At 41.6% G+C, this 27999-nt stretch overlaps 1 long non-coding RNA gene across 2 annotated transcripts; it reads right to left on the reverse strand.

The window, feature by feature from the left end:
* Window positions 1-260: 260 nt before the first annotated feature.
* On the reverse strand, window positions 261-26570 carry LOC131403149 (uncharacterized). 2 transcript variants are annotated; one of them, XR_009219235.1, is made up of 3 exons: window positions 26487-26570; window positions 20133-20195; window positions 261-423 (listed from the first exon to the last, which is right to left on the reverse strand). It is a non-coding gene; the product is annotated as an uncharacterized LOC131403149 (long non-coding RNA). The 2 variants fall into 2 exon arrangements; XR_009219234.1 differs by having other exon boundaries at window positions 262-420.
* Between the last annotated feature and the right edge of the window lie 1429 nt (window positions 26571-27999).

Raw genomic sequence — 27999 nt, forward strand, 5'->3', positions numbered from 1 at the left:
TTGGTCAGTTTCAGGATGGCTGGTGGTTACATCTCCCTTGAGTGCCTCATTTGGTCAGTTTCAGGATGGCTGGTGCTTACATCTCCCTTGAGTGCCTCATTTGGTCAGTTTCAGGATGGCTGGTGGTTACATCTCCTTAAGCTACAAAAGGAAAAGAAACAGCTTAGAATAACAGTTAATTGCTTCCAAACCCACCTTTGAGTTTCTCCAGGCACCTAGTCCCCGACATGGTCACTGAAGAGGGAGGGGGATTGCAGGAGGGGAAGAAATGTGCAGGGGAAACTTCAGACTCTGCCCTCACCTTTCTGACGGACTGAACCACGCATGCGCAAGCCACTCGCTAACAACAGAAGATCTGAACTGAGGCTGGAGCTGCAGCCAGGAGCCAGTTTGCGGTTCAAGACCAGCTGAGATCACTACCTGCTGAACCAAGAGACACAGTCATTGGTGGAAAATAACAGAATCCAGAATTTCACCACACCACATTCATAATGTCCAGGACACAGTGCAAAATCACCCAACATCCAAAAATCAAGTAAATGGGACACATTATTAAGAGAAAAGAGGATCAACTGAGATAGATCCCAAGATGACCCAGGTGTTGGAACTGGCAGATAAGGATTTTTCATGTGCCATAAAGCTCGGTTATTAGGTGCATGAACAGTCTGTATTATGTCTTCTTGATAATGGACCCTTTTGTATTTCACAACGACCTCCTTTATTCCCGGTCATATTCACTGTGCCTGAAATCTGCTTTATCTAGTATTAGTATAGCTTCTCCAGCTTTCTTTCAACTAGTGTTAGCATGGCATGTTTTTCCAATCTCTTTATTTTTAATTTATTTGTGTTTTTATATTTAAAGTGGGTTTGGGGTAGGCAGCATGTAGTTGAGTTTGCTTTCCTATTCAATCTGACAAATTATGCCTTTTAAATGGGGTTTTTAGACCACTGTCATCTAATGTTACTGCTGATAATAGTTAGATTTGAATCTATCCTGCGATTTGTTTCTTATTTAACCAATCTGCTTTTTGTTTGCTTTTTCCTCTTAGACTGCTTTTTTTTGGATAATTTAAGTATTTTTTATGATTCCATTTAATCATCTTTTTTGGCTTATTCTGGATAAGTCTTTGCTGTGTGCCTGCGTGTGTGTGCATGCCTTAGGGTTTACAGTAAACATCTTTAACTTTTCACAGTTTATCTTCAAATAATATCAGACCACTTCATGACGCCTGAACAACCTCACAACAGTACTCTCCCACCCCCACTGCAGCCTCCGTGTCCATGTTGTCACACGTTTTATTCGACATGTTACATACCCCACAGAAAGTGTTCTCTATCCCTTTCTTCACATAAGGTTTCCATATTGTGTCATTTTCCTTCAGCATCTCTCAGCGCTGATCCGCTGGTGACCGTGAATTATCTCAGCTCTTGTGTGTCTCAGAAAGTTGATATTTTATCTTATTTGTACCCTTTGCTGCCAGGCATAGAATCATAAATTAGCAGCTTTTTTTCTCAATACTCTGAAGACCTTGCTTCACTCTGCTCTGGCCTCAGTTCCAGTAAGAGATCTGCCTTCATTCTAACCTTTGTTCCTCTGCACTCAGCAGGTCTTTTTATCTCCTGTCTGATTTCATGATTATCTTGTTATCACCCTATTTAAGCAATTTAATTATGATGTGCCTTCTTCATACTTCTTAGACTTGGGGTTCATTAAGTATCTTGGATATGTGGGTTTATAGTTTTTTTTTTTTTAATAAAATATGGAAATTTTTCAGTCATACTTTCCTCAAATTGTTTTTTCTGTTTTCTTCTCTTTCTCTTTCTGGGGCTCTGATTACATATATTTTAGGCCATTTGAAGTTGTCCTGCAGTTAACTTTCTGTTCATTTTCTTTGGTCTATTTTCTCTCTGTATTTTATTTTGAATAGTTTCTATGGTATGTCTTCAAGTTCATTAATCTTTTGACGGATTTGCTCTTAATCTCATCTAGTAAGTTTTCATCACAGATGTTTAATTACAGACATTTCATCTCTAAAAGTTTTTGGGTCTTTTTCCTATCTTCCATATTTCTACTTAACATCATCAGCCTTTTCTTTTTTTTACTGAAGTATTGACATACAATATTATGATAGTTTCAGGTGCACCGCATAGTGATTTGACATTTATATACATTATAAAGTGATCACCATGATAAATCTAGTTCCATCTGTCACCATACAAAGTTATGACAATATTGTTGACTTTGTTCCCCATGATGTAATCCCATCCCCATGACTTATTCATTTTATGACTGGAAGTTTGTACCTCTTATCCTCTCACCTATTTCACCCACCCCCGACCCCCTACATTGTCAGTCTTGTCTCTAACTTCTTGAACATGTGGAATATGATGACAGTAATAACATCCCATCTTTGTCTATGAATTACGTCATCTGTGCTATTTGTGGTCAGTATCAATTGAGTGATTTGTCTCCTCATTACATGATGTGTTTTTCTGCTTTTTTGCATACCAGGTAATTTTTGGTTGGCTGGTAGACATTGTGTATTTTTCCTTGTTGGAACCTGGATAGATTGTACTCCTAAAAATATTTTTGAGCTGTTTCCTGGGACAGAGTTGTGTTACTTTGAAACAACTGGAAACATTCAGGCTGATTCTAAGCTTTGTCAGGTGGGATCTGAGTCACCTTTAGTCCAGGGCTGACTGTGTTCCACCACTGAGGCCACTCTGAATACTGGACACAATCTCCTGCGAGTTATGGGGCTTTCCTAAGCCATGTGTGGACTGGTTGAACCCAAACCATTCCTGTCTGTGTGAGCTCCAAGAATTATTTCCTCTAATTTTTTGGTGTTTGATTCTGTAGTGTTGGGTAGTTTCCTCACATGGGTGCACTGGTCATTACTCAGTGGAAGATGCAGTGGGCCCACGGAGAATCTGTGAAGTTCTCTCTTGCTGCAGTTCTCACTTCTTGGGTGGTCTTCCGTATGTGCTCTAGTCACCTCAGCCTCCCAGGACACCCAGTGCCATCTCTTCAACTCAGGGAGAGCTCAGGGGTCCACCTGGGTTCTCCTTCCCTGTGCTGGAGCCTGGAATTCTCTCTCCAGGCAGCAGGGCCATCACAGGGCCCACCTTGTCAGTTCCAAGTCTCTCAGGGGTCACTGAACTCTGCTGCCTGAGACCCACTGTGTGAAAACTACTGTTTCATACATGTTCCCCAAAATTTTCAGTTGTTGTGGGAAGAAGGGTAAATTAGTTCCCTGTTATTTCATCTTGGCTGAAAGCATAAGTATTAAACAAAGATTTTAAAGTGATTGTCATAACTATCCTCCGTGAAGGTAAACAAACATGCTTGTAGCAAATGAAGGAATAGGAAATCTCAGCAGAAAAATTTAAAAAAGAAAATTTTAGAATTGAAAAATACAATATTAGAAATAACAAATTCTTTACATGGAATTTAAGTAGAGCAATAGAAATTAACATGGAAAATAGAAAGAAAAAAGGGTGGAAAAATAACAGAGCCTCAGTCACTCTTAGGTAAGATCAAACTTTAATATACATGTGGTCGGCTTCAAAGAAGGAATGGAGAGAGAGAATGTGCAGACAAAAATACTTGAAGAAATAGTGGCTGGAATTATCCAAGTGATGGAAGATAGACATTTGCAAATATGATGCTCAACTAACACCAAGCAGAATGAAGACAGTCCCACATAGAGACACATCAGATCAAGCAGCTGGATACCAAGGCTGAAAAGCAAATGTTGGAAGCAACAGAGAAAAATGACACTTCACACAGAGGGGAATAATGATTTGATTAATAGCTGACTTCTCATCAGAAACTATGGGGACCAGAAGAGAATGAGAAAAGAGATTTAAAGTGTTGAGAGAGAGAGAAAAAAAGACCTGTCAATGCAGAATCGTATATCCAGCAAAAATATCCTTCGAAAATCACTGTTGAAAGACAGCATTTTCAGATTTAGAGAAACTAAGAGAAATTATTACCAGCAAATCTCTACAATAGAAGATGCTAAAGGAAATTCTTTAGAAGGGAAATTATACCAGAAAAGGAATCTCAGATCCTCAGAATGGAATAAGTAGCTTCAGAAATGGTAAATATCTAAGTAAATGTCAAAGGCTACTCATTTTTTCTGCTTTCTCCTTCTAACTTTTGTATAATACACACAACTTACAGTAAAAACTGTAATATTATGGGGAGGGTAGAAGGATGAATAGGTGAGCATAGAGGGATTTTAGGGCAGTGAAACTATTCTGTATGACACAGTAATGGTGGATACATGTCATCAGACATCTGTCCAAACCCACAGAATGCACAACAGCGAGAATGAACCTAGTGTAAACTGTGGACTTTGGGTGATGATGACAAGTCAGTGCAGGTTCGTCATCTGTAACAAATACACCATCCGATGGGCAAAGTTGATAGTGGGGGGGCTGTTCATATGGGAGCAGGGCATATATGTACCAAACACTCAATTTTGTTGGGAAACAAAAACTGCTCTAAAAAAATAAAGTCTTTAAAAATGATAATATTTTCTTCTGAGGTTCATAAGATATGTAGATGCAGTACATACAGTTACTACAGCATAAAGGATGGGCGGGGTGGCCCAATATGGCTGCACTATTTCCATATTTTACCTGAAGTACTAAAATGTTCATTGTAAGTGGAACAGGAAAAGTTAGAGATGGAGATTGTGAACCCTGGAGACATGACAGAAAAAAAAAATAGCCAATAGGACAAAAAATAAAACAATGTAATCCACCACATCACCAGAGTAAAGAAGAAAATCATGTGACATGCAGAAAATGCATTTGAAGAAATTCTACATCCATTTATAAAAGTCCAGGACAGTAGAAGTAGAGGGAACTTCTCTAACTTGATACAAGGCGTCCCTGAGAACCTGCAGTCATCACAGACAGTGAGACTAAAGGCTTCCCCTGTAAGTCAGGATCAAGGCAGAGACATCCGCTCTCATTGTCCCCAGTCAACACCACACTGGATTCTTAGTTGGTGTGAAATAGCAAGAAAATCAAATAAAAGGCATACAGATTGGAAAGGAAGGAGTAAAACTGTCTTTTTTCACAGATGACATGACTGTCTACATAAAAAATCCTTAAGAATATAACAAAAAAAAAAGGCTACTGGAATTCATAAATGAGTGTAACAAGGTCATAGGATACAAAGTCAACATACGAAAATCATTTGTATTTCTATACAGTGGCAATAAATGATTGGAAATTGACATGTTTTTTCTTTTGCTTGAGGAAGATGGTCCCTGAGCTCACAACTGTGCCAATCTTCTTCTACTTTGTATGGGATGCTGCCACAGCATGGCTTGATGAGCAGTGTGTAGATCCATGCCCAGGATCTGAACCCGAGAACCCAGGGCCGTGGAAGCGAAGTATGCGAACTTAACAACTGCGCCACCAGGCCGGCCCCCAGAAACTGACATTTTTAAAGTGCAACTTACAATAGCAACAAAAATCATAACATATTTAGGAATAAACCCTATAATATGCCTGTAGAATCTCTATGCTGAAAACTACAAAACACTGATGGAAGAAGTAAAAGAAAACTTCAATAAGCAGGGAAATGGTCTTAGTCTATTCGGGCTGCTATAAAAAAACCCACAGACTGGATAGCTTATAAACAACAAACATTTATTTCCCACAGTTCTGGAGGCTGAGAGTCCAAGATCAAGGCGCCAGCACGGTCACATTCTGGTGACAGCCCGCTTCCTGGTTCATAGCTGGTGCCTTCTTGCTGTGTCCTCACACGGTGGAGGGGACAAGGGCTCTCTCTGGAGCCTCTTTTGTTATAAAGGCACTAATCTTGTTCATGAGGGCTCGACCCACATGACACAAGCACCTCCCAGAGGCCCCACCTTCTAACACTCTCAACCTTGGGGGTTAGGATTTCAACATGTGAATTATGGGAGGACATAAGCATTCAGACCCCAGCAGAAATATACAGTGTTTGTGGATTGGAAGACTCAGTATTTTAAATATTAATTTTCCTTAAGTTGATCTATACCAATTACAATTCCAGCATATTTTTGGTAGAAACTATGAAGTTGATTCTACAATTTATTTGAGTAGGCAAAGTAATTAGAATAGCAAAAACAATTTTGAAAAGAAGAACAAAGTTGGAGGCCTTAAACTACCTGCTTTCCAGGCATATTATAACATTACGATAATCAATAGTGTGCTGGTGAACGAATAAACACACAGATCAGTGGAACAGAAGAGAGAATCCAGAAACAGAACCACACATGTATGAGCAATTGATATTTGACAAAGTTGCTAAAATAACTTAATGGAGAAAGAATGGTATTTTCAAAAAGAGGCACTGGAAAAATGGAATATTCATATGCAAAAATATCCACCATAATATATAACTCAAAACAAAACAAAACCCCAAAATCCTTGGACCCATGTCTCACACCACATACAAAAATTAACTCAAAGTGAATCATAGCAGTAAGTGTAAAATCTAAAACTATAAATCTTCTAGGAGAAAATATTCATGACCTTGGATTAGGCAAAGACTTCTCAGGTATGAAACCAAAAGCACACCCATAACAAATTTTGTTTAGTTAAACTTTATCAAAACTAAGAACTTCTTCTCTTCAAAAGACACTGTTGAGAGAAGGAAAACAAGTCAAAAACTGGGAGAAACCATTTCTGCAACACACATCTGTGAAGGCTTTTTATTCGCTGTATATGAAGAACTCTTCAATCTGAATAACAAAACAAACAACCTTGTAACAAATTGGCAAAAGATTTGAAGAGGCACTTCCGCAAAAATGATACACGAATGGAATGAAAGTACAGGAAAAAATGCTCAACATCATCAGTCATCAGAGAAATTCAAATTAAAACCACAATGAGATACATGTGTGCACCTTTCAGAATGGCTTAAAAAATTAGCAACAATATCAAGTACTGGCAAGGATGCAGAGCAACCAGAATGCTCATACACTCCTGCTGGGAAAGTAGAATGTTTCAGCCATATTGGAAAACATTTTGAGAGTTGCTTGTAAAGTTAAAGAAATGTTGACCATGTAATCTTTCTGATCCAGTAATCTTATTCTTGGATATATGTCAAAGAGAATCAAAATGTTACGTTCACACAAAAATCTGTATGTTGATGTTTATAGCAGACTTATTCACAATTTCCAAAAACTGGAAACAACCCAAACAGACAAACTGTAGATATAAATGTTCTTCAGCTAGTAAATAAGTGGCACATCCATCCAATGGAATATTATTCAGTAATGAAAAGGAATAAGCATTTTATATGTGAGACGAAATGGATGAATATCAAATACAATCTGCTAAGTAAAGAAGGTAAAGCTCAAAAAGTTGTTACATAGTGTGTGATCCCATCCCTGTGAGATTCAGGAAGAAGCAGAACTACTGATAGGGAGCATATCAGTGTTGGCTAGTGGGGAGGAGGGGCTGCCACAAGGGGCAGACAGGGAATTTTGGGAGAAGCAGAGCTGTTTTCTGTCTTGATTTCTGTGGTGGTTTATGAATGTATGTGTTCATAACAAATAGTACTGTAAAATAAAAAAACTTGACTCTTATGGCATGTGAATCATGCCTCCATTACTTCCTTTCAAAAAACCAGTAGGAAAGTTTTAAAAAGACAAATAAAGGGGAAAAAACTGGAGGAAACGAATAGAAAAAAGAAATAAAGTTACAGACCCAAACTATGTCAATAGCTATTTATTTTTAATTTTATATATTTTTAATAAAAATTATATATTTTAAAGTATCCAATGCTGATTTGATGTACATATACGTAGTGAAATAACTACTTCAGTCAAGTTAATGGACACCTCATCTCCTCACACAGTTACCATTTTTTTGTGATGAGAGCACCCAGCTACTCTTTTAGCGGATCTCAAGTATTCAGCACAGTAGTATTAACTGTGGTCATCATGCTGTACGTTAGATCTCTGGACTTATTCAACCCGCATCACTGCAGCTTTGTACCCCTGACCACCATCCCCCCCCCTCAACCCCAGCCCTGGTAACCGTTCTAATCTCTGCTTCTATGAGTTCCATGTGTTTTTTTGTTTTTTTAGATTCCACGTATAAGTGAGATTATACCATATTTGTCTTTCTCTGTCTGGCTTGTTTCGTTTAGCTTAATGTCCTCCAGGCTCGTCCGTCTTGTCACAAATGGCAGGATTTCCTTCTTTCTCATGATTGAATAATATTCTGTTGTGTATATGTACCACATCTTCTTTATCGATTCATCTGTCAACGGACACTTGGGTTGTTTCCATATCTCGACTACTGTGATTAATGCTGCAGTGAACATGGGGGTACAGATATCTCTTTGAAATACTGATTGCATTTCCTTTGGATATATCCCAGGAGTGGGACTGTTGGATCACGTGGTAGTTCTACTGTTAATTTTTTCCCTTACGTTCTTTTATCATATATGTGCAGATCTGTTTTATGTACAATGATTGGTTCTATCAATCATACCAAGGTGTTCTATTGATACTATTGCTAATTTTTTGAGGAAGCTGCATACTGGTTTCCGCAGTGGCCACACCAATTTACATTTCCACCAATGGTGCACAAGGGTTCCCTTTTCTCCACATCTTCAACAAGACATGTTATTTTTTGTTTTTTTGATGATGGCCATTCTAACAGGTGTGAGGTGATATCTGATTGTGGTTTGGATTTGCATTTCCCTGATGACTAGTGATGTTGAGCACCTTTTCATGTATCTGTTGGCCATTCATATGTCTTCTTTTGAGAAATGTTTATTCATATCCTTTGCTCATTTTTCAGATGAGTTACTTGTTTCTTGCTATTGAGTTGTATGAGTTCTTTATATATTTTAGATATTAACCCCTCATCAGATTACAGTTTGCAAATATTTTCTCCCATTCTGTAAGTTGCCTTTTCACTCTGTTGATGATTTCCTTTGCTGTGCAGAAGCTTTTTAGTTTGAATGAATCCCATTAGTCTACCTTTACTTTTGTTGCCTCTGCTTTTGGGGTCATGTCCAAAAAAAGCATTGCCCAGACCAATCTCAAGTTTTTCTCCTATATTTTCTTCTAATAGTTTTATGGTGTCAGGTCTTAAATTTAAGTCTTTAATCCATTTTGAGTTAATTTTTACATACGGAGTGAGGTAAGGGTTCAGTTCTTCCATGTGTGGAAAACCAGTTTTCCCAACACTATTTGTTGAAGAGACTATCCTTTCCCCATTGTGTATTCTTGACAACTTTGTCAAAGATCAATTTACCATAAATGCATGGAGTTATTTCTGGGCTCTCTCTTCTGTTCCATCGGTCTGTGTGTCTGTTTTAATGCCGGTGCCATGCTGTTTTGATTACTATGGCTTTGTAGTATACATATATATATTTTGGTGAGGAAGATTAGCCCTGAGCTAACATCTGTTCCCATATTCCTCTATTTTTGGTATGTGGGGCACCACCACAGCATGGCTTGATGAGCAGTGTGTAGGTCCGCGCTCAGAATCTGAACCTGTGAACCCTGGGCCTCTGAAGTGGAGCAGGCGAACTTAACCACTATGCTACCAGGCTGGCCCCCATAGCTTTGTAGTATATTTTGAAGTCAGGAAGTGTGATGCCTCCAACTTTGTTCTTTTTGTTCAAGGCTGTTGCTGAACAACCTGTGCTTGAAACTCCTATCCCACCATCTTGTTTGCTCATCATTTTACACATTAGTGGACCGAAGAGTTCAGTTAAAGGCCGAGATTCTCGGGAGGGATATAAAAATAAGACCCAAATGTATACTATCTACAGAAATTGCACTTTAAATATAAAGGCACAGACAGTTTGAAATAAAATAAAAATAAAAATCACAACAATTGGAAATGCAGTAGAGTTGCCTCTTTATGCCTCTTTATGCAGATAGAATCATACATGAGGAAAAATCCGAAGAAACCCACAAACAGTTAGTACAGGTGCTGGAACAACTGGACACCCACATGCGAAAGCGTGAAGCTGGACCCTCACCTCACACCATCCACAAAATGAGTTCAAAATGGATCCAAGGCCTACATATAAGAGCCAAAATTATAAAACTCATAGAAGAAAACATAGGAGTAAATCTTTGTGACTTGAATTTGGCAATGATTTCTTAGATATAACACCAAAAGCACAAGTAACAAAAGAAAAATTAGACAAATTGGACTTCAAAATGAAAAACTTTTGTGCATAAAAGGAGAATATTAAGAAGGAAAAAAGATAATCCACAATCCAAAATGGCAGAAAATATTTGCAAATCCCACATCTGATAAAGGTCTAGTGGCCACCAGGCCAGCCCCCTCTGCCTGGCAGGATGCCCTGAGTGATAGAGGTCTCAACCCCACAGCACCTGGACACTGGTCATCTTCCGCATTGCCAAGGAGTAAGTGCTGGACTGTTCTGACTTATTCAGAAACAGTGACGGAGCCCAAATTCCTTTCACAATCACCCTAGAGGTCAACGGCTTCAGTCTGCTCCTAAAGAACACACGGTGTTTGCGAGTCTGAGAACCAAAAGAATTGTCTTCACTTTTCTGAAAAGTGTGTCTTATTATTTCACATTAGTGACCATTTTCAAACTGGCTCCCAGTGGTGCCCTCCCACTTTGTTTATTTCTCTGAAAGTGGCCGTGGCGACTTGGCTGTTCTCTGTTCCCAACCCCCACGGTGTGACAAGGCCGATGACATTCGATTCCTGGGATCCTGACCTAGGTGGAGATTAACTCAGCCTCAGCCTGTGATGGGAAGTGATGGTCCCAGCTCTTCCTCTTCTCCCTCCCCTGTTCTCATCCTCCTGCTCTGCACAGTCTCAGAGTTGCCTGACATCACCACTGACAAGCCCTGCAGAGCCCAGAGATTTCTCTTTGAAGAAAAGAAAAACTCTGGAGAAATCAGAGGGATAAATAAGGAATGTACCCAATTCCTGCCTTGTCCTTCTCCCAGACTAAGCCTGCTGATGGCCAAGAGGATGAACAATGAGAGAGAGTGGTTTCTCTCATTAGAATTTTAAAATCCTCCAAGTAATGGATCATTTTGGAGCATCCTGTGTTTTCCTGCTTGTCCCAAGAATATATTATTACTAAACTTGAATAATTTTAATGGGGGAAATTCTTTATCTCATAAAAATGCTAAGCAGGGGATCCATTAAAAAAAATGTTATCAAGGTAACTCCAGGGGTTTACAAGGAACAAGGAGCCTACACCCTTGTGTTCCAGACATCAGCTGAGACCTTCTTGCCAGGAGCCCGGGCCCTTGGAGGGAGGGGTGCCCATGACCCTCCTCCAGCAGGGCGGGCCTTCTCAGGTGCGTCCCCCAACATGGGCGCACACACCACAGGATCCTAGATTAACCAGTGGCAGGCAGCCAGCTAGGGATATGGGGACAAGCAAAAACTGCTCACTCAGACTGGGACACCCCCGGGCTAAACTCAGGAGCAAGGTGTGATCCAGGCCCGTAGACCCACAAACCTCACCATGAGTTCTTTCCATCTGGATACGGCAGTGGAAAGGAGAAGGTGCTGGGTGGGGAAAAGCATTACGCTGAAAAGAGCTCCTGCCTCTGCCACTCGCCTGGAGTTTGGTCTCCAACAAGCATGGGTTTTCTCACCTTTAGAGAAACGAGGGGTGGAAGCCATCGAGTTTCCTCAAGTGCTTGAGGGGCCTCATTTTCAGAACTGCTCAGCTCCCTTCCCTGCCCGTAGTGCGTCCACGGGACCCCAGCCCACGGCCCCTCCCTTCCGATCTTTCCCTTTGGAAGCTTCAGATGTGCCCACTCAGGCACCTAGTGGTTTGGGGTACTGAGCTGACGCAATTTTAATGAGTTTCCATCATTTTCAAAGGGAAAAATGGGAGGGAGGTGACTTGTTACTGAGACAGATCGCAGCGCACCTGGAAGGACAGGACACTCATTTCCATTTACCTCGTCTGATGACCCTCCAGTTCCATCAGTGGTTGAGTGAACGCGGCCTGTTCTTCCCAATCACGGTGCAAGTGTGTAATTTCTCCCAGTGGAATTTGATTTTAATGAGAGGCTAGCTCATAGGAGAGAGTCATTATTTAGATAGCATGCACGCGTCAGGTTAATTTTAAATCAGCTTTTAGGTCAATCTGTATTAATTATTCCATTAACTGTTTTTGACTAGCAATTTCAATAACTGTTTTAGCATAATACTTGGCAGTGTAATTGCTTTTTGGAATCTGTTCATTGAGATGTCAGAGTCAGATCCGGGGCTCCCTCCCTGTGCCCGAGTGTGTGTGTGTGTGTGTGTGTGTGTATGTACAAGCATGTGGGGGGTGCTTCCTCTGATTATTAATGAATGCATTTTCACGAGGCTTATTGATATCAGGGAGCCCTGCCTTTATATTTAAAAAATTGTTAAATAAAATTTTAATGTTAGAATAGTTTTAGATTTACAGAAAATTGTGATGATAATACAGAGTTCCCATATACTTCACATCAAATTTTCCCTGTGATTAGCACCTTACATTAGTATGGCCCCTTTGTCACCATTAAAAAACAGTAGAAAAGATCAATGAAACAAAGAGCTTGTTCTTTGAGAAGATAAACAAAATTGACAAACCTTTAGCCAGACTTACTAAGGAAAAAGGAGACAAGGCTCAAATAAATAAAATTAGAAATGAAAGAGGAGAAATTACAATGGACACCACAGAAATACAAAGGATTATAAGAGAATACTATGAAAAACCATATGCCAACAAATTGGACATCTAGAAGAAATGGATAAATTCTTAGACTCATACAACCTTCCAAAACTGAATCAAGAAGAAATAGAGAATCTGAACAGACAAATCACATGTAAAGAGATTGAAACAGTAATCAAAAACCTCCCAAAAAATAAAAGTCCAGGACCAGATGGCTTCTCTGGAGAATTTTACCAAACATTCAAATAAGATTTAAAACCTATCCTTCTCAAACTATTCCAAAATAGAGGAAGATGGAACACTTCCTAACTCATTCTATGAGGCCAACATCACTCTGATACCAAAGCCAGGCAAGGACAATACAAAGAAGGAAAATTACAGGCCAATATCATTGAGGAACATAGATGCAAAAATCCTCAACAAAACATTGGCAAACCGAATCCAGCAATACATTAAAAAGATCACACAGGGCCGGCCCCGTGGCTTAGCGGTTAAGTGCATGCGCTCCGCTGCTGGCGGCCCGGGTTCCGATCCCGGGATCGCACCGACGCGCCGCTTCTCCGGCCATGCTGAGGCCGCGTCCCACATACAGCAACTAGAAGGATGTGCAGCTATGACAGACAACTATCTACTGGGGCGTTGGGGGAAAAATAAATAAAATCTTTTAAAAAAAAAAAAAAAAGATCACACACCATGATCGAGTGAGATTTATACCAGGGACACAGGGATGATTCAACATCCGCAAATCAATCAACGTGATACACCACATTAACAAAACGAGGAATAAAAACCATATGATCATCTCAATAGATGCAGAGAAGGCTTTTGACAATATCCAACATCCCTTTATGATAAAAAGTCTCAGCAAAATGGGTATAGAAGGAAAGTATCTCAACATAATAAAGGCCATATATGACAAACCCACAGCCAACATCATACTCAATGGGGAGAAAGCCACCCTTCTGAGAACAGGGACAAGACAAGGGTGCCCACTCTCACCACTCTTATTCAACACAGTACTGGAGGTTCTGGCCAGAGCAATTAGGCAAGAAAAAGGAATAAAAGGAATCCAAATAGGCAATGAAGAAGTGAAACTCTCGCTGTTTGCAGATGACATGATTTTATATATAGAAAACCCTACTAAAGAATCCATCAGAAAACTATTAGAAATAATCAACAACGACAGCAAAGTTGCAAGGTACAAAATCAGCTTACAAAAATCAGTTGCATTTCTATACTCTAATAACGAACTGACAGAAAGAGAACTCAGGAATACAATCTCATTTACAATCGCAACAAAAAGAATAAAATTTGGCTTATTATGATTTCAATCTTCTGAAATTTATGGAGGCTTGCCTTGTTTCCCAACATATGGTCTATTCTCGAGAATGTTCCATGAGCACTTGAGAAGACTGTGTATTCTGCTGTGTTTGGATGGAGTGCTCTCTATATATCTATTAAGTCCATCTGGTCTAGTTTTTCATTTAAGTCCACTATTTCCTATTGACTTTCTGTCTGGATGACCTATCCATCGATGTAAGTGGGGTGTTAAGGTCCCCTACTATTATTGTGTTGTTGTTAATATCCCTTTGAGGTTTGTTAATAGTTGCTGTATGTACTTTGGTGTTCCTCTGTTGGGTGAATATATATTTATAAGTGACATGCCTTCTTGGTGGAGCGACTCTTTTATCATTATATATTGCCCCTCTTTGTCTCTCATTACCTGTTTTATCTTGAAGTCTACTTTGTCTGAAGTATGGCAACAGCTGCTTTCTTTTATTTGCCATTAGCTTTGAGTATCATCTTCCATCCCTTCACTCGGAGCCTGTGTTTGTCTTTAGAGCTGAGATGTGTTTCCTGGAGGCAGCCTATTGTGGGGTCTTGTTTTTTAATCCATCCCGCCACTCTGTGTCTTTTGATTGGAGAATTCAATCTATTTACATTTAGAGTTATTATTGATATATCAGGGCTTAATGCTACTAGTTTATCACCTATTTTCTGGTTCTTCTGCACTTCCTTTGTTTCTTGTCCTGTGTGTTTTGGACTACCAATTCAGTTTGGTAGTTCTCTATGATGGTTTTCTTAGTTTTCTCTTTATTTATCATACATGTCTGTGTTCTGATTATTTGCTTAGTAGTTACCATGAGGTTTGTATAAAAAATCACATAGATGAGATAGTCCGTTTTCTGATAGTCTCTTATTTCCTTAGACTAAGTCAATTCCATCCGTTTCCTCTTCCCCTTCTAAGTTATTATTGTCCCAACTTATTCCATCTTGTGTTATGGTTTGTGGTTAAAATGACAAGATTATATTTATTTTTGGTGTTTTCCTTCCCTTTATCTTTGCTGTTATAATTAAGTATTTGCTAACCTGTTCTGATAGAGAGCTTCAATTTTTCTGATTTTGTTTACCTATTTTTCTCCTTGCTCACGGATTTGTATCTCCCCCCTTTTTTTTTCCAGGTATGAGGGCCTTCTTGAGCATTTCTTGTAGTGGGGGTCTTGTGGCAATGAACTCTCTTAGCTTTTGTTTATCTGGGAAAGTTTTTATTTCTCCATCATATCTGAAGGATATTTTTGCTGGATATTCTTGGCTGAAAGTTTTTGTTTTTCAGAATTTTGAATCTATCATTCCACTCTCTCCTAGCCTGTAGAGTTTCTGCTGTGAAATCCGCTGAGAGTCTGATAGGAGTTCCTTTGTACCTTACTCTCTTCTGCCTTGCTGCCCTTAATATTTTTTCTTTGTCATTGACTTTTGCCAGCTTTACTATTACATGCCTTGGAGAGGTTTGGAAAAACTTCAAACTTCCCCAGGTTTGGACTGTTCTCAGTTATTATTTCTTTGAACAAGCTCTCTGCTCCTTTTTCCCCTCTCTTTTCCTTCTCGAATAGCTATAATCCTTATGTTGCATTTCCTAAATGAGTCAGATATTTCTTGCAGAATTTCCTCTCTTTTTTTTTAGGCTTAGTTCTGTCTTCTCCTCCATCTGGAGCATTTCTGCATTCCTATCCTCTAGATTTCTAATTCTATCCTCCATACTCTCAGCTCTGTTCTTTAAAGATTCCAGACTTTTCTTTATCTCCTCCATTGTGTTTTTCATCTCCAACATTTCTGACTGGCTTTCTTTATAGTTTCAATCCCTTTTGTGAAGAAGTTCCTCATTTCATTCAACTGTCTATCTGTATTTTCTTGTAACTCATAGAGCCTTTTTATGATAGCTATCTTGTGTTTTGTTTTTCTTTTGAGGAAGATTGGCCCTGAGCTAACATCCGTTGCCATCTTTCTCTTTTTCTTTTTTATCGCCAAAGCCCCAGTACACAGTCATATATCCTAGTTGTCGGTCCTTCTAGTTCTTCTATGTGGCATGCAGCCTCATCACGTCCTGAGGAGCGGTGAGTAGGTCCGCGCCCAGGATACCTACTGGCGAACCCTGGGCCGCCAAAACAGAACATGTGAACTTAACCGCTACTCCACTGGGCCAGCCCCTATGATAGCTATTTTGAATGCTCTGTCATTTAGATTATAGGTTTCTGTGCCTTCAGGATTGACTTCTGGGTGCTTGTCACTTTCCTTCTGGTCTGGATATTTAATATATTTTTTCACACTGTTTGACAGGTGTGGATTTGTGTCTCCGCATGATAGTATCTGGTTGCAGCTTCCACCTGCCACCACTGGGTGGGGGTCAAGAGCTGTATATTCTGAGCCCACAGTGATCCATGGATACTTTGGCCGACTGGCTGTGCTGGAGCATGGGACAGGGGGAGGGATGCTTTCTTTTGCCTGCCCAATCCCAGGGGCTTCTCGCTCTTCCTTTGCTATCTGCTCTCCTGGGGTGCTAGCTTGATGAAGATACCCCTCAACAGTTCAGTCACCTCTGTGTGGGGGTTTCCCATGGGCTGTGAGCGAACTTGGAGAGTCACAGTTTTCCCACAGAGGGTCGCCTCTCCCCCTCTCTCTGCAAGCCACGCGGTCCCGAGGTCACTGCCATTGGGGAGCAAGAGGAGCTCTCCCTACCTCCTTCCACTTCCTCTGGGGGGGTGTCCAGCACCTCCACGTTCAGATGTATAGCTGGGTGGGTCTCTCAGATGTCTTTTGTGTTGTGTGAGTGTCCTCTTTTGGTATATGAATGTCCTTTTTGTTGTATCTTAGTGGGGAGAGTCCAAGGGGAGAGCTCGCTCCATCATGATGCTGACGTTATCTCCCAAATATTTTATAATAATATATGGACTGTAACTTTACTCAAATTGTGAAAAAACCTTTAGAGACTGTCATCAAAAGTGTAATGCTGCATAGCTCAAGTTGTGCAGCCCATTCTTCTCAAAGAACCAACACTGCTAATTCTAGCTCTTTCTCCTTTACAAGTATTTAAATCATAAAAGAGTACCCGGTATGTAGCATTTCTATTCTTGGCTCAATAAATTATTCAACATTCTTTTAGCAAGCAAAAATAAGTTAAATACCACAAAAACGTTCACCCTCAAAACACAGATTTGCAAAGATACTGGAGACGTCCAAAATTAACCAACAGGCTACCCCTGGGCCAATAATTTTTAAAAACTTCCTTACCATGCTAATACTGTGCTTTAATCTTGGTTGGCTGTTCCCATTTTTCCTTCTGAACAAAAAACCTGAGACTGGTTTTACTGCTGCCCATATCTGCCATTTTCGACACAAGCAACAGTAATGGAGGAAGACCCAAATGTACTATCTTTCACATGCAGGCACTTGGTAAAGCTGCCAGGGGTGGCCAGTGTCCACCTGGAACAGGTACAATAGTAACCATGCCTTCTCCATCCAAATTCTAGTTTCATTCTTGCCTCCACAATAACCTTCAAAGCTGACTACATAAGCAACTCATCCACGCATCCGTGCAATCATTCATATATTCAGGGCTCTGAAGATGAATATGAAAGCCACTCAGCTAGGGTCAACAGGGAAAACAATCAGGTAAGTACAATACCTGTCAGGGACCCTGACAGACTGGACACCCTAACCTAGCAGAAGGACTCAAGGAGGATTTCACAGTGGAAATTACTTTTCAGCTAAGACCTGAAGGATGGGTAAGAGTTAACCCAAAATTGGGGAAAGCAAGAGTAAAAAGACGAGAGGAGAACATTCAGGCAGGGGAACTAGCATGTTAGAAGGCTCGAAAGTAATAAATAAGAATAATGATGATATTGACAAAAATAGTGATGAATAATAAATTATTGACTCTCTGGGTCAGACACTGCTTTAAGGTTCTATATGTATTAACTCATTAAGTTCTCATAAATATCCTTATCCCCATTTGACAGATGAAGAAATGGACGCAGAGAAAGTTGAAGTAATCATCCCAAGGTCATAGGGCGAAGAGGTGGTGGGACTTGGACTGAACTGAGGCGCCTGAAGACAGAGCCTACCTGCTTACACTGTGCTACAAAAGATCTGGTCATGCTTCAGAAACTGGAATTTTGGTCCATGAAGAATTTTAGGGGGAGGCTGGCAAGGGTGGTGATGATGAGAATTAAACAGGGGCAGATAATGGAGGGTCTGGGAAGCCCCTGTACCAGACACCTCTCATGTCCTCCTCACATCCTCCTGGCCCACCTTTTCTTCTACCAGCCACAGCTGCAGCAACCTGCTGTATGCAGTGACCTTGGCAGCACCTGCCTCAGGTGCATCAGGTGCTACCAGGGCTGCAGCACGGAAAGCCTGGATGTGAGGAGTCAACACCTCCTGGGACAGCCCTGACCAACAGGGGTCAGGAACCAGTAGGTAAACAGCCCCCTCTTCCTTGCCTTCAGTGGACACTTGTGGGGAGAAGAGGGGCAGACTACATGGTTCCTCTGAAAACCTGGAGGGATGGAACCCTAGGTTCCCACAGCAGTGATCAGCTCCTACTTCATTCTGCCCAGCCCTCCTCTTCAGTTTTATGTGACTACTTCCTACAAATTACCACCTACACGCAAACCCTCCTCTCACACTCTGCCTTCTGTGGGGAACCAGATTGAAACAGCCATGTTAGACAGTTTAGATTTTATCCTTCGGGCAGTCAAAGACAGCATATTTTTGGCAAATCATACCTTCTCTCTTCCAGGAAGCAACAAGAGGCTGAGCGAGGGGAACAAACTCAGCAAAATGATGGCTTGGTAAAGGTTCCCATTCTTCTCTCACCTCACCCCTCCCACCACCATTACACCAGGAAGCCACCCAAGAACAGGCTGCAGGAAAAGTCTAGACCCTGTCTTCTGCTCCTTTAGCCAGAGGCTAGAAAAATGGCAGCTGTCCTGGACTCCTTCAGCCTGGGGCCCACTTCTGAGGCCATGGCATCTACAACACTGCTACTTCTTCCACCATCTCACTGGCTCTTCTTGTCTCCTCTAGACCTACTAGAGACATATGGCTACCTGACTGGTACCTTTGGAAGTACACTAAATCTTAAAACCAAAGAATAAGCTTGAAGATGAGGAAATAAATGGAATAGATAGATGATTTGGTTTTAAAATATTCTTGGCTTCTCTCTCTTCTGGATGAGATGTTTTCATTTCTCACTCATATTATGATGTAAATAAATCACAGATTAAATGCTATAATAGCCAGACATTTTTCATATGAACAATATTGGAGGTAACACCATACATCTGGCTTAAGGATGAAGTTCAGTTTCTATAAAATAGAATTAAAAATATTAACATTTTGCTCTTAATATTAGATTAAGTAACATAAAAAGGATAACGTATATTATCCACTGCTCATAGTAATTTTAACTGTCATTACCATATATCCAGGAATAAGTGCGACACCATGTAACCCTGCCTACAGCAGTTTGTTGAAGGGCCAGCTACAGCAATTACGCCTTAATCAATACACAGGCTCAAGGTGTTTAAATTGTGGCCAAAAAGAAAGAAAGACCACAAGGCGTCTTTCTTTTTTTTTCAAATTTTCTTCTTTAAATTTATTTATTTAATTAATTTATTTTCATCCCCAAAGCCCCAGTACATAGCTGTATATCCTAGCTGTAGGTCCTTCTAGTTCTTCTGTGTGGGACGCTGCCTCAGCACGGCTTAACGAGCCATGCGTAGGTAGGGCTGCCCCCAGGATCTGAACCAGCAAACCCCGGGCTGCCGCAGCGCAGCACGGAAACTCAACCACTACGCCACTGGGCCGGCCTACAATCCATCTTATTCTTAAGACATTTAAGCAAAATAGATTCCTGAGATAACACAAATACTGAATGATGAAAAGAAGATAATTTTTATCTTATACTAATTTTAACCAAATTTATTCTTACATTTGACAGTGATTATACTAAATTGCAATGTTTAGGTGAAACTGCTACACATTAGAAATAAGAGAATGGTAAAAGTACTGTAACTATGGTATTTCTAACATATATTAGGGTTAAATGTTTATTGACTAACATATGCAAATTGGTTTAAAAACTGTTACCGCTGTCCTTTCTTACCTGCATATGTCAGATTGATTATGTTCATAAAGTTTCTTTTCCAGGTCCAATCTCTTCTTTTCACTATAATACAGAAAGAAAATGTTTTATGAATAATTACACTGATAAGTAATAGGCAGTTGGATTTAGAACATGATCTCCTTTGAAATCACACCTTTGTAAGAATGCTTCTCTGGCCTCTCTCAGAAGCAGAAAATGCCAGCTGCGTTTGAAACTCAAGACAAAAATACTTAGCAGTCATCACGGAAGTCTAAAAAGCAAAAAGGACACTGAAATGAAGCAAAAACAAGATTCTCAAAGTAAATGGGGAAATGCAGTAAGAAAAGGCTGGGAAGCAGGTTCAATCACTCAGCAAGTATTTCTTGAGTGCCATGATGAGCCAGGCACGGTTCTAGGTCTGGAGACTAATCCGGTGTACACCAACCAAGGGCCCTGCCCTCAGGCAGCTGACATTCTAGGGGGAAGGAGAGACAATACACAAGATAAATATGTAAAATATGATATGGCCAGACTTCTCTGAGACGGTGACAGTTGAGCGATGGGGATCCCACCAGGTCTGGACACAATGCCTCCACAAATCCACCCTAGATTGAAGACTGGTGGCTTGCTCTGTTCCCAACTAGACAAGCCTGGGCAGAGCCAAGTAGCTGAGTTAGGAAGAGGTCTCTGAAAAGTAGACCTGCCCTCACTCACATTTAATGAAGACTAGGCCCCCTAACACTATTACTTCAAATTTGGGGGGATTTCTTTTTACAACTTTGTAACATCGCCGTGATTTGTCACTGACTGCTATCCTGTGATGATCAGGTGAGTGCTGGCAGTCAGCTAGAGGACAGAGCTTACCCTGCACACCCAGCCTGGGCAAGAGGTAGGGGAAACTGGGCAGCAGGGGTGGTAGCAGCCAAAACCAAGGGGCTAGGGGTAAAATTGCTAAATGAGAAGCCATCTCAGTCCCAAAAAGAGTCCTTGGGAAGTTTAACCAGAGAGGGCCCCGCTCAACCACCACCAAAGTACCAGCTTCAATCCCATCTAACTGAAGCCAAACTGCGAATCTAAGTTAACAAGAACTAAAGGCCGAAAGAGAAATCACATAATGTCTGAGAGAAAAATGCTAAAGAAAAGACTGAATCAACGACAAGGAGTCCAACAGAAGGTGAGCCTAGCTTGGCCCCCTGAGGGACAGGGGCTGAGCCCACATTCCATTTGTGAGCTCTTAATTATTAGTTTCCGTTTTCCTTCAGAGAAAAAAAAAAGCCCAAAAGTTACTCTGTTAGCTAAATTATAGGTTAAGTAAATTTCTTTGCTTAGCATAATCTAGAATGGAAACCATCATTTAACCAAAATTCTTTTAATGGGAAAATGGGGTCCAAAATCCAAACACTGAATCTTTGCTTGGGGAATAATCTCTTCCTCAGTTGGGGTATGCCTACGTTAAAAAAAAAGGAAAAATAATTAAAAGAAAAAATTTTTAATCTAATAGCTTCACACAGATCTTTATTTTCTCATTAAGAAGACTGAACTCAGAAGAGAAGTGAAAGAAACATGGTATAATTGCTTCCATGTTAGAAATTTTTATTTGTCACTTTCCTCCCTTCTAAGGTTCAGTGATCAATAGGATACTTAGTTCATGAAAAATGAATATCCAGACAGAGTGAGCAATTCGTCACTAAATTATGAGACAGACCCTTAAAGGCATCTATGACCTTGTGCCTCTGATGTCATGCTTTACTTCTGTGGAATTTCTGCCAAGAAAGCATGACTGGAATCTGGTCATGAAGAAACATCAGATGGACCCAGCTTGAGGATCACTCTCCAGAATGAAAGCTGTTCTCTATGAAACTGTCAGGAACATGAAAGGCAGGGAAAGACTGAGGAATAGGTACAGATGGGGAGAGACTGAAGAGACACGGCAAATGGGTTCACAGATGGACTCCTGGACCAGACGATAAAAAAGACAGTGCTAGGACAGTTGGTGAAATTTGACTGGGGTCTGTGGATTGGTATATCAGCATTGATTTCCTGACTGGGAGGGTTATATGGTGATCACAGAGAGAGCATCCTTGCTTTTTGGAACTATGCACTGGAGTGCTTAGGAGTGATGGGGCATCATATCTGCAGTTCTCAAATGGTTCAGAAAAGATTAATAATTTTAGATAGAAAGAGAAAGAGAAAATATAACAAAATGTTAAGAGTTGAGGAATCTGGGTGAGGGAAATATTAGAGGTCTTTGTCCTCTACTTGCAACTTTTCTGTAAGCTTGAACTCATTTCAAAATAATTGTAACAATTTACCTCTGACTTCTAGTGAAGAAGGACCACAGTCTCTTTGGGAATCCACCACCTCACGAGCAGCAAGTTCTTTTTAATAAAGAACATAAAACCTCTTTGTTCTTGCTCTATCTCCAGTAGGGACAGACTGGTCAAACTTCTTCTCTAGCATGACACTTCCTACACTGAAAAACCACAAACACCTCTTGGCCTTCTATTCCAGGCAAAATGATGCTAATCTCATTCACTCTTCATCACAGGCCCATTTTTTAACCTCATCATCCATGCAGCAGTGCCTCTGAGTGCTGTCTTTCATATGTTTTAAATTTAAGACTTAAAACAATATGTCTACCCCAATAAAAAGCCAGAGAAAGGATTATTGGGAGGATCATCTTGCAATTCCTACGGATTAAATCTCTGTTTCAGAATCTTTGGAACATCCAGCCCCGGGATATGTACCCACTGCCAATGGTTTCAGGCACCTGCACCCCTCACTCAGACCTTTCGAAGTTTTACACAGCTGGGTGGTCCTTAAAGTGTAGTATGTGGTTTAGTTTCCTCCTCTTAAGCCACCTGTTATTCAGTTTTTGTATCAATATCATCTTCAGCTTTACTCAACTAATACCTCAGCATCAATTTCTGGACCTTTACGATATCTCACCCTGAATCAATACTGGTATTGAAAACACTGGGGCTGGTTAAGGGGCCTTTTAAACAGATGTTTTTATATAATTGTGTCAACTCCACTTACATGTTTCTACCACACTTGTGGCACTATATGCACTGTACAGAGTCATTCCATCAGGCTCTTGTAGATTCAACGACCTTCCCACAATGCAAAGAAAACACTGATACAAAAAGGAAAAAATTCAGAATATAAAATTACATCTATGTGTGACTACAGCTAAGACAATCTGGGCTAGAAACACACCAAGTACAAGGGAAAAGCCCAGTTATTAGACCAGCTAACATTGCAATGACCCACCTCTAAGGGGGCTGAGAAAGGGCAGGTTGTTTTTCTCTCTCACTCCCAGGAAATCTGTGGACTGACAAAGCAGCTGTGACTGCCCAAGGTCGCAGCCTGTAAATTTCTGGAGCTTCAGGAGACAATGGTCCTTGTGGTCAGCGGGATTGGTTGAGAAAAACAGGCACATTCAAACACTCAAACAGGGTACAGACAATGATAGTCATTATCTGTTGCTTCACAAACTACAGCTTTCAACTCTTTTACTTTGAGGCTCTTTATTTACTAGAGAAAAAAAAATCTGTGGCCGTACTTCACGTATTAGTCAAGGCCTCTCATTTCTGTGAGGAACCAAGGTTCAGAGAGGCTGAACCACCTGCTCAAGGTCACACAACAGTTCACAGACTGGAACCCAGGTTTCCATGTTTCCACCACACTTTTCTGTGTATCCAAAATTATTCGCCTCTGTACTTATTAACTATGCATTAGAGTTAGTTATGGACTTTTAAAATGAAAAACGAGTACACACAGCAACAGATCTGTACTGACTTAAAAGTAAAACCAACCTCCAAAGGCAGAACCATGAATAGGCTATAAAATTTGACTCAAATTCCTTATACAATTTCAACAGCCTCACCTTGCTTAATAGTTAAAGCATTAAGTGTTAAACATTAAGTAATAATCATTACACAGTTATTATACCATAAGGACTATAAACAGCCAGGTGTTCCTAGCACAGGAAGCAAAAATGATAACTCACAATTAACTTAGTTCAAAAAGAATGCCATTTGAACCAGTGACATTTTAAAATTTAGAACTTGGGCTAAGAGATACAAATAACTAAAGGCCTGGGGTAACTAAGCTACTATTCTAAGAGAACAGAGTCAAAAAGCAGTTAAAAAAAAAAAACTCAAAAAACGAACACATACACAGTACAGAGAACAGATTGGTGGTTACCAGAGCGGAAGAGGAGTGTGGGGAGGGTGAAAGGGGTAAAGCAGGACATGTGTACAGTGACAGATGGAAACTAGACTTTGGGGGGTGAACATGATGGACTCTATACAGAAGTCGAAATATAATGATGTACACCTGAAATTTATATAATGTTACAAACCAACGTGACCTCAATAAAAATAAATTAGTAAAATGTAAAGAAAAAAATTACACCCACACCCAGAGGTGAATTTGTTTTATTATTTGTTTGTTTGCTTTTTAACTTGGAGCTGGACTTCAGTATAAGATTTCACTCTGGGGATGGGACAATAGCTTAAATTGGTTTGAATCTATAAACCAAACTTTAGTTTTTCAAAATGGTTAAGGAACCTTGGAGCAGAATTGAAATTTTAAAATCTATTTTAGGGGCCGGCCTGGTGGCGCAAGTGGTTAAATGCGCACGCTCCACTGCGCCGGCCCGGGGTTCGTGGGTTCGGATCCCGGACGCGCACCGACGCATTGCTTGTCAAGCCATGCTGTGGCGGCGTCCCATATAAAGTGGAGGAAGATGGGCACGGATGTTAGCCCAGGGCCAGTCTTCCTCAGCAAAAAGAGGAGGATTGGCAGATGTTAGCTCAGGGCTGATCTTCACACACACACACACACACAATTATTTTATTATTCTTATTGTTCTTCCCCCTGGTGATTTCTTTTAATGTATTTACTCTTATATAATGGGGTTTTTTTTGTGTGTGTGTGTGAGGAAGATCAGCCCTGAGCTAACATCCATGCTAATCCTCCTCTTTTTGCTGAGGAAGACCGGCTCTGAGCTAACATCTATTGCCAATCCTCCTCCTTTTTTTTTCTCCCCAAAGCCCCAGTAGATAGTTGTATGTCATAGCTGCACACCTTCTAGTTGCTGTACGTGGGACGTGGCCTCAGCATGGCCAGAGAAGTGGTGTGTCGGTGCACGCCCGGAATCCGAACCCCGGCCGCCAGTAGGGGAGGGCACGCACTTAACCGCTAAGCCATGGGGCTGGCCCCAATGGTTTCATTTTAAACACAACATAACAAACAACATTAAAGAAACTGGTTTTTTTTTTCTTTTAAAAAAAAGCACTTTAAGCGTACTGATGCACAGAGCAATGTCTTGTCTTTTAATTATCAAGTATATGCAGACACAACATCATCTTTGAAATATCACACTGTCCACTCTTCCTGGTTGACTGGAACATGGTCATTATTTAGTGGCAATGTGTGGCTAGTGTTCTATACAAGACATTTATACCTCCTGGACATTAGCTGGTTGACTTGGGATTTCTTCCATTCCTTGAACAAACATATATCAAGCTCCTCCTCCACCTAAGGTACTCTATTATCAGCTAAAGCTTCAGCTAGATATGGTTTCTGAGCTCCTGGAATTCTCCATCTAGGCAGGGAGCAAGTCACTCAAGCCACTATCTAGAGTCCTTCAAGAATGCCGAGGTTGCATGAGTTAGGGAACAGGCTGATCAATACTTGGCACAGGGAAGGCAGTGAAGGAAGCGATTTTTTAAAAGCTGGAGTTGAGGAGGTTCCTGGGGTGGGTGAGTGGCAGTACATCAGAAAGAAAATAGAATGTAGAAAAAGATTAAAGAGTAAAATATGGTGAGGACAATTAAGGAGGCCTGTTGTAGATGCTCTATAAATATTTGACAAAAATTAAATCTAGCATAAAACCAATATAATTCCTTTTCAAAACCACTTACTTCTGCCTTTACCTTACACGTAACTATTGTTGTCATTTTAACATTGTTACACACACACAGCTCTCTTCACTAAAATGATTTTGTAACTTTAACACTCATTAAACCTTTTGTTTATCAAGAGATCCAAACATCTATTTCCTTTCTTGTCAACTAATGAGATTTCCAACACCAATTAATTTAGCAGCTAAATAATAGTTCCAACAACTTATCTTTTATGTGGTTATTTATAGCAAAGTGCTTTTTAATTTTCTTTCTGTATGTGCTCTTAGATCTAGCTGTCTTCAGCGGTTCTCATCTTTCATGTCTTAATCAAGGTATCACGCATACTCCAGAAGCTGGACTTCTCTGTCTGGAAATTTCATCCCTTCGCTGGAACTATGGCCCTCAGAAAGTCTCCCGCATTTAAATAGGGCATATGTTTGACAAACACACACACACTCACCTGCCTGCGTTCCTGGACCTGTCACCACTGATGCAGTGCAGCTGTCAGGGTGGGATGACAATTTGAAGAGACTGCGGAGGGCGCGTGTAGAAGTGAACTAGAGAAATTCACGAGGCTTGACTGAGAGTGACAGGCAGGAGAACTCCTACTCCCCCTTCCGGGCAAATTCAGCGACGCGGCCGCGTCCTCCAGCGGGAGATCTCCAACAAGGGGGTCTCTCTGGTAAACTCTGTCCTCCAGGCCCCAGTGGGAGCTTGGGGGCCGTCGCGGGCGGACCCAGGCCCAGGGGAACCACGGGCGGGGCGAGTGGGAAGGACAGAGGGCAGGGCACCAGCCGACCCTCGGCGCCGGCCGATTCCCGCCCCCGCCTCGGGGAGGCCGTACCTGTCCCGCAGCCCGCGCTGGAGGCGGCCCAGCCTCTCCTAGGAGTCGGGGCCCGCCAGGGGCGCGGACCGTGCGGAGGCCTGGCGCATGCCGCCGCCGCCACGCTCGCCCCGCGCCGCCTCGGGCCAGCGCGCGGAGGGGAGGGGCGGGTTGTCGGGGGCGACGGCCCCACCATGCACCGCGGGTGAACACCGCGCCCCGACGCCGTGCAGGGGGCGGGACGGGGCGCCGTGAATGGGCGGGGCAGACGGCCGTGGAGGGGCGGGGCCCGTGGAGGGGCGGGGCCCGTGGAGGGGCGGGGCCCGTGGAGGGGCGGGGCGCGTGGAGGGGCGGGGCGGAGGCGGGGTGTCGTGGGAGAGGTTGACAGCCGCTTTGGGGGGAGCCGGCGCAGGCTGCGCGCTGCGGGATGGGCAGGGGTCCTTGGGGGTTGGGTGCCCAGGCCTCTCTGCCCGAGACTGGCGTCTTCCTTCTCCCTAACCGTTCAGAACTCTCACGGGACAGACCCTGGTCCTCCTCCAGGCGGAGCCGTTCTCTGAGGGTCAGTCAGAAGCCCACTCCTGATCCCCACCATGGGTAAAGGATGGAGCGTGGCTGGGAGCAAGTCACGTGATCTTTTTTTGTCCTGGCATGAAACTACATTAATTTTGCAAGATGCATTCTCTTTCCCTCCCGCCACCTCTCCCTCTCTTCTCCCCAGGATATGCTGAGTGCCAGGCACTGTGCTAAGCTTGGTTTCCTACCAGCACTTAAAAGCAAAAGAAAACACCACAAAAAAGACAAAATTCTAAGCAACTGTGTTCAGCCCTGACAGTAGAACAATCCGTTACCTGTAAATCCGTGCTGACCATAAGGATGTGGTTAATGCTGTAGGTCACATTACTAGTTGGTGAGGAGAGGAAAGTTGCTAACAAGTTGCTTGCAAAGCAGACATTTGTTTGTGCAGATATAGAATCCTGCAGCAGGGACTTGAGCCAGGCTGCCTAGACTCAAATCCCCTCTTACACTGCCCAACTGTGTGACCAAGTGCAGGTCACCCTCCTGAAGCCCAGGGTTCCTTATTTGTAAAACCGGGAAGATTGTTACTGCAGGGCCTAGCTATGCCATTGCTATAAAGATTAGATCTGTTAAC

Source organism: Diceros bicornis, unplaced genomic scaffold, assembly GCF_020826845.1.
Source record: "Diceros bicornis minor isolate mBicDic1 unplaced genomic scaffold, mDicBic1.mat.cur scaffold_55_ctg1, whole genome shotgun sequence".
Taxonomy (NCBI): domain Eukaryota; kingdom Metazoa; phylum Chordata; class Mammalia; order Perissodactyla; family Rhinocerotidae; genus Diceros; species Diceros bicornis.